Here is an 11,104-nt window from a genome sequence, read left to right on the forward strand (position 1 = left end):
AGGCAACTCGTTGAAGGTGGGGTACTGTCACGGGTGTGTCAGGTGTGACAGACAGTCATTCTGGATCCAATTGTAGAAGGTCAGTGCGCTTGGCTCTGCAGGCACCTTCTTGATCTTTTCATCTCTGTCGTGTAGTGATATCCTTCTCCCTCTAGGACCTAGCAGTGACTTCCACCTTCTGCTGATAATTGGCACACTCTTGCTGGATGTTTAAATACCTTCAGTTTCTCCAGAGAGTCGCCGGTTATAGCTCTATTTTCCTCTGTCCAGGTTTGAAGTACTAGTAGTCGGCTATTGTCGTCTTGGAGTTCCCTTGGAGGATAGTTGGCGTAATCTCTCTGGTGTCTTCTCAAGCTAAGTGTTTCCCTTGTCTGTTTACCTGTTTGTCTTTAGTTGCAGTGGGGGCTGACTAGTGCTCATTCCGTTCCCTCCCTATCTAGGGCTTATCGCTAGGGGCATAAGAAAAACTTGGCACTCGTTTTCTTCACTAAAATCAATGAATTTTAATTGCTTACAGAAATTCCAGAATAAATGAGGTGTTGTCAGATCTGCCTAGGGGTCTCCACCCACCCCTTTCCCTAGTGTTTGGGCTTCCTCCCCCTCGTCTCGTTGTTGTTCACTTAGTCTCTCCCTCACTTCGTGTGACAATCGAAGAATAGCCAAAATGGCAAAGGCTCAGCCAATGATCAGCTCCATGATGATCAAAGACAGTCTCAAGTTACCTGTGAGTACTATTGAAGATAATCTTTTAGCAAGAAGTCCCCGCAAAGTCCCACTGTTAAAAAAAAAAAAAAAAAAAAAAAGACGTACTGAAGTGGATACAATTTGCCAAAGAACACATCAACTGGCCTGAAGAAAAATTGAGGAACATTTTGAGGACTGATGAAAGTAAAATTGTTCTTTTTGGGTCCAGGGGTTGCACACAGTTCATCAGATGACCCCCAAACTCAGCATTCAGGCCACAGTACATTCTAAAGATAGTTGAGCATGATGGTGCCGGACCTATTTACCGCATACCAGGGATAATGGACCAGTTTGCATATATTAAAATACTTGAAGAGGTCATGTTGCCTTACGCTAAAGAGGTATATGCCTTTGAAATGGGTGTTTCAACAAGACAACGACCCTAAACACACCAGTAAACGAGCAAAATCTTGGTTCCAGTCCAACAAAATTGAGGTTATGGAGTGGCCAGCTCAATCCCCGGACCTTTATCCGATAGAACACTTGTGGGGTGACATCAAAAATGCCGTTTCTGAGTTAAAGCCAACAAATGCCAAAAAATTGTGGGATGTAGTCAAAGCATCCTGGTCTGGAATAACAGTTGACAGGTACCAGAAGTTGGTTGACTCTGTGCAACATACATGTGAAGCAGTTCTAAAAAACTGTGGGTATACAACTAAATATTTGGTTAGTGATTCACAGGAATGCTAAATCCTCAAAAAAAAGAGCACATATTGTGAGTTTGTAAAGGCAAATGCAGACACTGCTATTTTTAAGAACAGCCTAATGTTCATTTTTTGTTATTTTCTGTAGTTAAAAATTATATACATTTCTCCATGTTTTGAATTAGAAAACAGTGTGCAATGTTCCCAATGCATGGAAATAAAAACTAGTATAAAGATTTTGTGCTTATCTCATGTTTTGGACATAACATGATTCCAGCAGATTGCTCTGCATTTTCATGGTGACAGGTTCCCTTTAAAGAGAATCTGACTCCATTTTTTTGCTACGTAATCTGAGAGCAGTATGATGTAGGTACTGAGACCGTGGTTCCAATGATGTATCACTTAGTTTAATGGGTGCAGAAGTTGTGATAAAATTACGGCTTTCTCTGCTGCAGATGTATCACTGCTCTGAATGTTGTATAACCCTGCCCACTCCACTGACCACTTTGTGTGCATACAGGTTATAAGACCCATATAGGTTTAAAATGCATCTGATGCCTTCCTGTGACTAATGCTTGTAAAAATATGTGCAAGTCAAGTCATTTATTGCATATATCTTACATGGACTACAATAAAAACAAGTTTTAACACACTGGATTTGTATCTGGCTCCTGGAATTCTTCTAGGAACCTAATTTGCTGCTGTTGATGTGTGATTCCCTGCATGCAAATTCCCCGAAACACCGTGTCTACAAATTGAGATTCTGATATGGCTTTGATCCTAAGTCATATTTCAAGGCTCGTTGAAGGGTCGATAATGACTTTTTAGGATTGCTACTTCCAATAGGTGGCACTAGAGTTCAAGTCCTCTTCCTGACTGAAGAGGCAATTTGCATATTTAATTTCCCAGAGGAGCATGCAAGGCATATAAGTCTCCTCATACTGGCGTGCCAGACCTGGCATGTCACTCTCCACAAGGTGAAGCCTTACCCCTTAATTCCCTGCATGAACATAAAGGTGCATCTCACTAAATTAGAATATAATCAAAAAGTTAATTTATTTCAGTTCTTCAATACAAAAATTGAAACTCCTTATATTACTTAGAGTCATTACAAACAGAGTGATCTATTTCAAGTGTTTATTTCTGTTATTGTTGATGATTATGGCTTACAGCCAATGAAAACACAAAAGTCATTTATTTTAGTAAATTAGAATACTTTATAACAACAGCTTGAAAAATGATTTTAAAATCCGAAATGTTGGCCTACTGAAATGTATGTTTAGTAAATGCACTCAATACTTGGTTGGGGCTCCTTTTACATCAATTGCTGCATCAATGTGTCATGGCATGGAGGAGATCAGCCGGTGGCAATGCTGAGGTGTTATGGAAGCCCAGGTTGCTTTGATAGCAGCCTTCAGCTCCTCTGCATTGTTGGGTCTGGTGTCTTTCATCTTCCTCTTGACAATACCCCATAGATTCTCTATGGGGTTAAGGTCAGGCGAGTTTGCTGGCCAATCAAGCACAGTGATACTGTTGTTTTTAAACAAGGTATTGGTACTTTTGGCAGTGTAGATGTAGCGCCCCGAGGGTTCGGCCGCTACAGGGGTATTGCACCTCTGCCAGAGGTGTGGTATTCCACTCCCGGTAAGGATGGAGTATGGACCAGGGCCCAGTTAGCTGCATGCATCACACACACCCCATTTCCGGGGGACAGCTCAACGGTGCTCCCATTAGACAGTAATGCAGGCACGACAGAATCTGTCCCTGGCTGGAGTGGGGAGGGGGGGAGGAAAACCCAGTTTTGAAGGAGCAGAAGGGGACGGTTTCTGGGCATAGATAGGAGCTCATTGGTTGCTGGTCACCTGAGCTCACACACTAGGGGAGGTATATAAGGTGGGCACCATCTTAGTTCTGGGAGGAGAAGTTCAGTCAGTGGAGTGAGAGAAGGAGTTCATCCAGAGAGGGCTGACAGGGGGCTGTGGCTCAGTCTGGGCCCAGCTCCATGAGGCAGGCCTAGAGTGAAGGCTGGAGCCAGAAGGAAGGAACAGAAAGGAACAGAAACAGAAAGGAACAGCAAAGAAAAGAGAAGTACCCAAAGTGTAGAAGGGCTCAGAAACAAGAAGGCAGAAGGGACCCTAAGAGCCCATGAGAATACCGGGTGAAGGGTCAGGCAGATTAAGGGTACCGGATCCCAAGTTGGTGGAGGAGAAACTACCCTCAGCCAAAGACCGGAGGTCGTGATCATTTATTGGTGCGACACCTCACCAAACCTGCTAGGAAGGCACCATATAGGACAGCGGGGAACGGGGCCCACGTTTACCCGCGCAGATCCGCGGTAGCTGGACAAAAGTTGGTCACTGGTGGGGCAGGCCAGAGAAAGGATGGAAGGGGGTCCTGTGCCATATTCCTGAACTGCCTGGGGGTTGACCGAGCCCCTCACCTGGTGGACGCAGCACGGCTTGGGCGGTCATTGCTGACAGTAGTGACTGGGAATATACGAACTGTGAGTACAGGACCCTGGACTGCAACACGTTGTCTTTGTGCTTTTTGCTTCGCCAGCACTAACGGTACTGGGACTCCCTGCACCATCACCCCCACCATCCACTACATTGCCCTGGGGCTGCACTCTTCCCGTGGGGAGTTACACTACCTCAGCTGCCTACACCATCAGCCTCAGCGGTCTGCCTTGCATCGGCGGTTCATAATAGCCACAATCCACGGGTGGAGTAGTCGGACATTACTTACAGCACATAGCAGACTACCACTGGTCTGACCACCCTGAGCCACGGACCGGGTTGCCACTACTACCCCCATCGTCTCCCTATTGCCCGGCTCCGAGTGCCCCACGGCCCAGGAGGCGAGTCATAGACAGGTGCCAAGTCCTGCTGGAGAATGAAATTTCCATCTCCAAAAAGCTTGTCGGCAGAGGGAAGCATGACGTGCTCTAAAATTTCCTGGTAGACAGCTGCACTGACTTTGATCTTGATAAAACACAGTGGACCTACACCAGCAGATGACATGGCTCCCCAAACCATCACTGATCGTGGAAACTTCACACTAGACCTCAAGCAGCTTGGATTGTGTGCCTCTCCACTCTTCCTCTAAATTCTGGGACCTTGTGGAGTGTGTCAATGACTGCCTTCTGGACATCAGTCAAGTCAGCAGTCTTCCCCATGATTGTGGAGCCTATTGAAACAGACTACAAGACCTTTGTAAATGCGTAGGAAGCCTTTGCAGGTTTTTGTTAATTTTAATTTACTGAGATAATGACTTTTGTGTTTTCATTGGCTGTAAGCCATAATCATCAACATTAACAGAAATAAACACCAGAAATAGATCACTCTGTTTGTAATGACTCTATATAATATGAGATTCACTTTTTGCATTGAAGAACTGAAATAAATTACGTTTTTGATGATATTCTAATTTAGTGAGATGCACCTGTACATAGGTGAGCGGACTGCTTCTATATGTTTCTGTATACATTGTATTTTGACAGAAAGCTTCTGATCAGTGGTGGGGGTGGGGTTACACAGAACAGTTGACTTGGAGGCATGAGATACCTAGACTGGCAGTGATAATTTCTTGCTGATAAAACACTGACTTTATTCCTTGGACCACTTTTAGTAGGTGCTAACCACTGCATTCAGACCTGCTATTTTGGAGATGACTCCACTGTAAACCCGTCACGGTTTGGCCCGTCACATTTGCCCAGGTGCTTAACACTTGCTCACTTTATCCCTGCTTCCTATACATCAGTTTTAAGAATAATCGCTTGCTACCTAATATGTTCCACTCATTGAAAGGTGTCATCGTCATTACAAAATCAATATTATTCAATTCTCTGTCAGTGGTTTCAATGTTATGGATGACTGTCGTACATTCCGAATAATATGCCTTACATTTACAATATTATTTACCGTTATTTATACAGCACCAAGTGAGATTTTATTCATTCATTCAATAAAACCCCTGCGTCAGAGAAAATTACAGCCAACTTTACCAACCGTGGACACACGCAGAGCCGACTTCCTAGGAAACCTATTTACCTTCTATTATCTTTATTTACACTAGAAAATACTAACGTTCCCAAATTCCCAGTAGTATGTAGTGTAAGGAAGGTGCATTTGTTATCTCATATAATGGAGACACAATCCCCTGAGTTAACAGAACATTAGGTATACCTTCCTCATACTGCATTGACTTTATTTTTATCTTAAAACTGTTTCACATTTCTTATTGCTAGGGATCATGCACACAACTGAATGACTGCTAGGTTTATCAGCATGAACAGGGCTACATATACAAAGGGTCCGGAAAGTATTCAGACCCCATTATATTTTTCACTCTTTGTTTCACTGCAGCCATTTGGTAAATTCTAAAAAGTTAAATTTTTTCTCATTAAAGTACACTCTGCACCCCATCTTGACTGAAAAAAAAACAAATGTAGAAATTTTAGCAAAGAAAAAAGAAAAACTGAAATATCACATGGTCATAAGTATTCGGACCCTTTGCTCAGACACTCATATTTAAGTCACATGCTGTCCATTTCCTTGTGATCCTCCTTGAGATGGTTCTACTCCTTCATTGGAGTCCAGCTGTGTTTAATTAAATTGATAGGACTTGATTTGGAAAGGCACACACCTGTCTATATAAGACCTCACAGCTCACAGTGCATGTCAGACCAAATGAGAATCATGAGCTCAAAGGAACTGCCCAAGGAGCTCAGAGACAGAATTGTGGCAAGGCACAGATCTGGCCAAGGTTCCAAAAGCATTTCTGCATTACTCAAGGTTCCTAAGAGCACAGTGGCCTTCATAATCCTTAAATGGAAGAAGTTTGGGACCACTACAAGTCTTCTCAGACCTGGCCGTGCAGCCAAACTGAGCAATCGTGGGAGAAAAGCCTTGGTGAGAGAGGTAGAGAAGAACCTTGAGATCTCTGTGGTTGAGCTCCAGAGATGCAGTAGGGAGATGGGAGAAAGTTCCACAAAGTCAACTATCACTGCAGCCCTCCACTAGTCGGGCCTTTATGGCAGAGTGGCCCGACGGAAGCCTCTCCTCAGTGCAAAACATATGAAAACCCGCATAGAGTTTGCTCAAAAACACACTAAGGACTCCCAGACTATGAAGAATAAGATTCTCTGGCCTGATGAGACGAAGATAGAACTTTTTGGTGATAATTCTAAGTGGTATGTGTGGAGAAAACCAGGCACTGCTCATCACCTGCCCAATACAATCCCAACAGTGAAACATGGTGGTGGCAGCATCATGCTATGGGGGTATTTTTCACCTGCAGGGAGAGGATGACTGGTTGCAATTGAAGGAAACATGCTTGTGGTCAAGTACAGCGATATCCTGAATGAAAACCTCTTCCAGAGTGCTCTGGACCTCAGACTTGGTCGAAGGTTCACCTTCCAACAAGACAATGAGCCTAAGCACACAACTAAAATAACAAAGAAGTGGCTTAAGAACAACTCTGTGACCATTCTTGACTGGCCCAGCCAGAGCTCTGACCTAAACCCAATTGAGCATCTCTGGAGAGATCTGAAAATGGCTGTCCACCAACATTCACCATCCAACCTGACGGAACTGGAGAGGATCTGCAAGGGAGAATGGCAGAGGATCCCCAAATCCAGGTGTGAAAAACTTGTTGCATCATTCCCAAGAAGACTCATGGCTGTACTAGCTGAAAAGGGTGCTTCTACTCAATACTGAGCAAAGGGTCTGAATACTTTGATCATGTGATATTTCATTTTTTCTTTTTTAATAAATTTGCAAAAATTTCTACATTTCTGTTTTTTTTTCAGTCAAGATGGGGTGCAGAGTGTACTTTAATGAGAAAAAAATGAACTTTTTTGAATTTACTAAATGGCTGCAATGAAACAAAGAGTGAAAAATATAAAGTGGTCTGAATACTTTCCGTATCCACTGTAGAGGTATATATTGCCTTGTCTATATCTCCACATGTCTCAAATTTCCTATGGAGGAATGCATCTTCCATTGGACAGTATACAGTGGGGAAAATAAGTATTTGATACACTGCCGATTTTGCAAGTTTTCCCACCTACAAAGAATGGAGAGGTCTGTAATTTTTATTGTATGTACACTTTACCGGTGAGAGACAGACTCCAAAAAAAAAATCCAGAAAATCACATAGTATGATTTTTCCATAATTAATTTGCATTTTTTTGCATGAAATAAGTATTTGATACAATAGTAAAACAGAATTTAATATTTGGTACAGAAACCTTTGTTTGCAATTACAGAGGTCTGACATTTCCTGTAGTTCTTGACCAAGTTTGCACACACAGCAGCAGGGATTTTGGCCCACTTCTCCGTACAGATGTTCTCCAGATATTTCAGGTTTTGGGGCTGTCGCTGAGCAACATTGAGTTTCAACTCCCTCCAAAGATATTCTTTTGGGTTCAGGTCCTGGAGACTAGCTAGGCCACTCCAGGACCTTGAAATGCTTCTTACGGAGACACTCCTTAGTTGTCTAGGCTGTGTGTTTAGGGTCATTGTCATGCTGCAAGACCAAGCCACGTCCCATCTTCAATGCTCTTACTGAGGGAAGGAGGTTGTGGCCAAAATTTTGCAATGCATGACCTCACCCATCCTCCCTTCAATACGGTGCAGTTGTCCTGACCCTTTGCAAAAAGCACCCCCAAAGTATGATGTTTCCCCCACCATGCTTCACGGTTGGGATGGTGTTCTTGGGGTTGTACTCCTTCTTCCTCCAAACATGGCGAATGGAGTTGATACCAAAAAGTTCTATCTTGGTCCCATCTGACCACATGACCTTCTCCAATGCCTCCTCTGGATCATCCAGATGGTCACTGGTGAACTTCAAACGGGTCTGGACATGTGCTTGCGTGAGCAGGGGTACCATGCATGCCCAGTAGGATTTTAATCCATGACTGCATAGTGTTTTACTAATGGTAATGTTTGTAATGACTGTGGTCCTAGGTCTCTTCAGGTCATTGATCAGGTCCTCCCGTGTAGTTCTGGGCTGGAGCTTAACAGAGGTGTGTTTGTCTGGTGAATGCGTTTAAACTACTTAAACTGCAATGGCCTGAAATAGTGAGATTGGTGAGGCTGCTACATTTACTTTATTTCATTGCGCATGAAGAAAGGACTGTTTGTTATTCATTTGTACTAGAGTAAAGTTGTTTTAGTTTTGGAGCTGTAACGTTTATGATGAACAATAAATTTTATGCTGCTTTTATAAAAAAAACAACCCCTGTGCCGATACGTATCCAAGCAGCTAACAAAGAGCTGAAATCGTAAAATACGCTATATGAACATAAGTATTGACTCAATAACTGCAGAGTTCTAAACCTCCTCTGGCATTAACATTAGTAAAAATCCATGGGCTTAGAGCTTCATAGCATGCATTTCGAGGGTGAAGCATCTGTATGCAAGACTTACATCACCTAGCACAATGCCAAGTGTTGAAGGGAATGTAATAAAGCACACCACCACTGAACTCCGGAGCAATAAAAACGTGTTCTGTGATGTGACAAATTAAGCTTTTCTGACAGTCTGAAGCATGAGTCTGGGTTTGGGAAATGTCAGGAGAACCTTACATGCCTTACTGCATTGTGTCAACTGTAAAGTTAGATGGAGGTGGGCAATAGCTTTCTGGGAGCAGTTGGGGTAGGCTGTTCCAAATGACTGCCCATGAAATAAAATCACAATCACTTTATTGTAGACATATATGTATTAAAAACAAATACAAAAGAATACCTCAAAAAGAGACAAAAGACCAAACCTAATATAAATGGAAGTCCCCACAAAATATACACTGAAAAACTTCTACTATAATCTAATTTCTAGTAAATAGCCTGCTGAATACTGCATAGTCTATAATAGTAACTAGAGGCATGCAAGCTATTGTGCTATGTTAAGCTGATGCTCCACTTTCCTAATACATTATATATCCCAATACTCAAGCTTTGGGAACAAGGTACTAAAATGAAACAACAGAAGAAAAGAAATTCTATAACAACTTACATATTATTATGCAGGATAGTAGTGCACATCCTGTGCATAGTGCGGTCTCCTGTCTCTCCGCCCCAAAGCGCGTTTCATGCCAACCACTACCTCAGGGGGCATGTGGCATAAGGGATGCTGTCATAATTAAATACACATTGGTGGCCAATGGGATCTAAGCATCTAATCACATGACATAATAAGGAGCGACCAACAACCCAGTATTAACACAAAATGGCGCATGACGTCCTGATCTCACCTCCAATCAAACACGTAACCTTGGACTTCTGCCTCGGGGACTGCGCGCACGCAGTGCCGCCTGGGTATGCAACATAGCGGTGCGTGTTAGCCGCCACTTGTGCCGGAAGATCCAAAGCCAGAGGTTGGGACAAAAGAGCGCATGCGCACAGAGTTAATACCTTTGCGGAGAGACTTGGATTGAATATAAGAACAGATAAATACTGAATTATCACCCACTAATGTATCTCCTAGTTACCAGATCCTGAACATGATATAGATAGAGAATTAAAAGATGAAAAGAAAGAAAACCAATTTCGATTATATCATGTGTACCCCTTTGACAACAATATCTGCACCAAAGAATTAATTTCACTAGAGTAGAACTAGTATAATGGGGACCGACAACTCTTCTACTACAGCCAACCCAGCAGATGGAGACCCAACCAGGAGTGTTCACATTTTAAAAAATTAGGGCTTGACGTCACCGTTTCCGTGGCCAACATATTGGAGATGGTGAAGTTCAATCTTTTAGCTTTGTCATGTGTAAGAGGAAACAATCTTTTATGTGACCACAACTACGGGACTGTCTGCAGTGCTGAGAGAGGGTGGAGTACAGTGAACCGCACAACCTGCTGGACCTTGAGTGAGATGCAGGCAGAGATGTTACGATGGATTGATAAAGTTGTGGTGTGCTCGTTCTCTGAGATCGGTCAAAAACACAGCAGGCATGTCCGCTTCCGATACCACTGACAGGCTCTCACTCAGCCTGACTGGAGCGGATAAAGAACCGGAAGTTCTGTGGTGGGAGACCTTGGCAAGGTAACAGAGGAGGAGGAAAAAGCAGCAGATGCATTTGATGGGGCGGCTGATGGTTGTTGAGGTCTGCATTTTATCGCAGTGAGATTGCCAGAGTAACGCATGTTGAAGATTGCCAGAGTAACGCATGTTGATTGCGCATGTGAAGGTTCATGCATGTAGTAGTCAAATTATTGCACTTTTTCCCTCTACTGCTAGACAACCCTTGCGGCCACTGCAAGCTTCAGACCCCCGACCGCTGCTGGTCACTTCCACAGATGTGGCTAAGGATTCAGTGCACGTCGCGGTTGCATCACTCTGTGTCTGCGCCATAGGAGGCAACATAACCTCCTTGTCTTTCTCCACATCCTCAGATGAGCTACTCAGCTACGTGCCTCTGGGTTCACACCAAGTGGGATCTACAACCTCATCATCATCCAATGTGTTATCCCATTCCTCCTCCTGAGAGTCACCCTCCACCTCCTCTTGCCCCGAAAGCACAGTACAGTTGAGGGTCATGAAGCTGCTCGGACCCAACCCTTTTTTCCCCCCGGTATGGAGAACAATATTTGCCAAAAGAATTTTAAGCTGAGATGTAGCCTGCTTTATATACCATAGTAGTAAGAAAACCAATTTTGAGTTTATTATGTCTGTGTACTCCTATGTGGAGAGCAATATTTGCCCCAA

Source organism: Phyllobates terribilis, unplaced genomic scaffold (assembly GCF_046119375.1).
Source record: "Phyllobates terribilis strain yellow unplaced genomic scaffold, ASM4611937v1 Scaffold_11__3_contigs__length_659146591, whole genome shotgun sequence".
NCBI lineage: Eukaryota > Metazoa > Chordata > Amphibia > Anura > Dendrobatidae > Phyllobates > Phyllobates terribilis.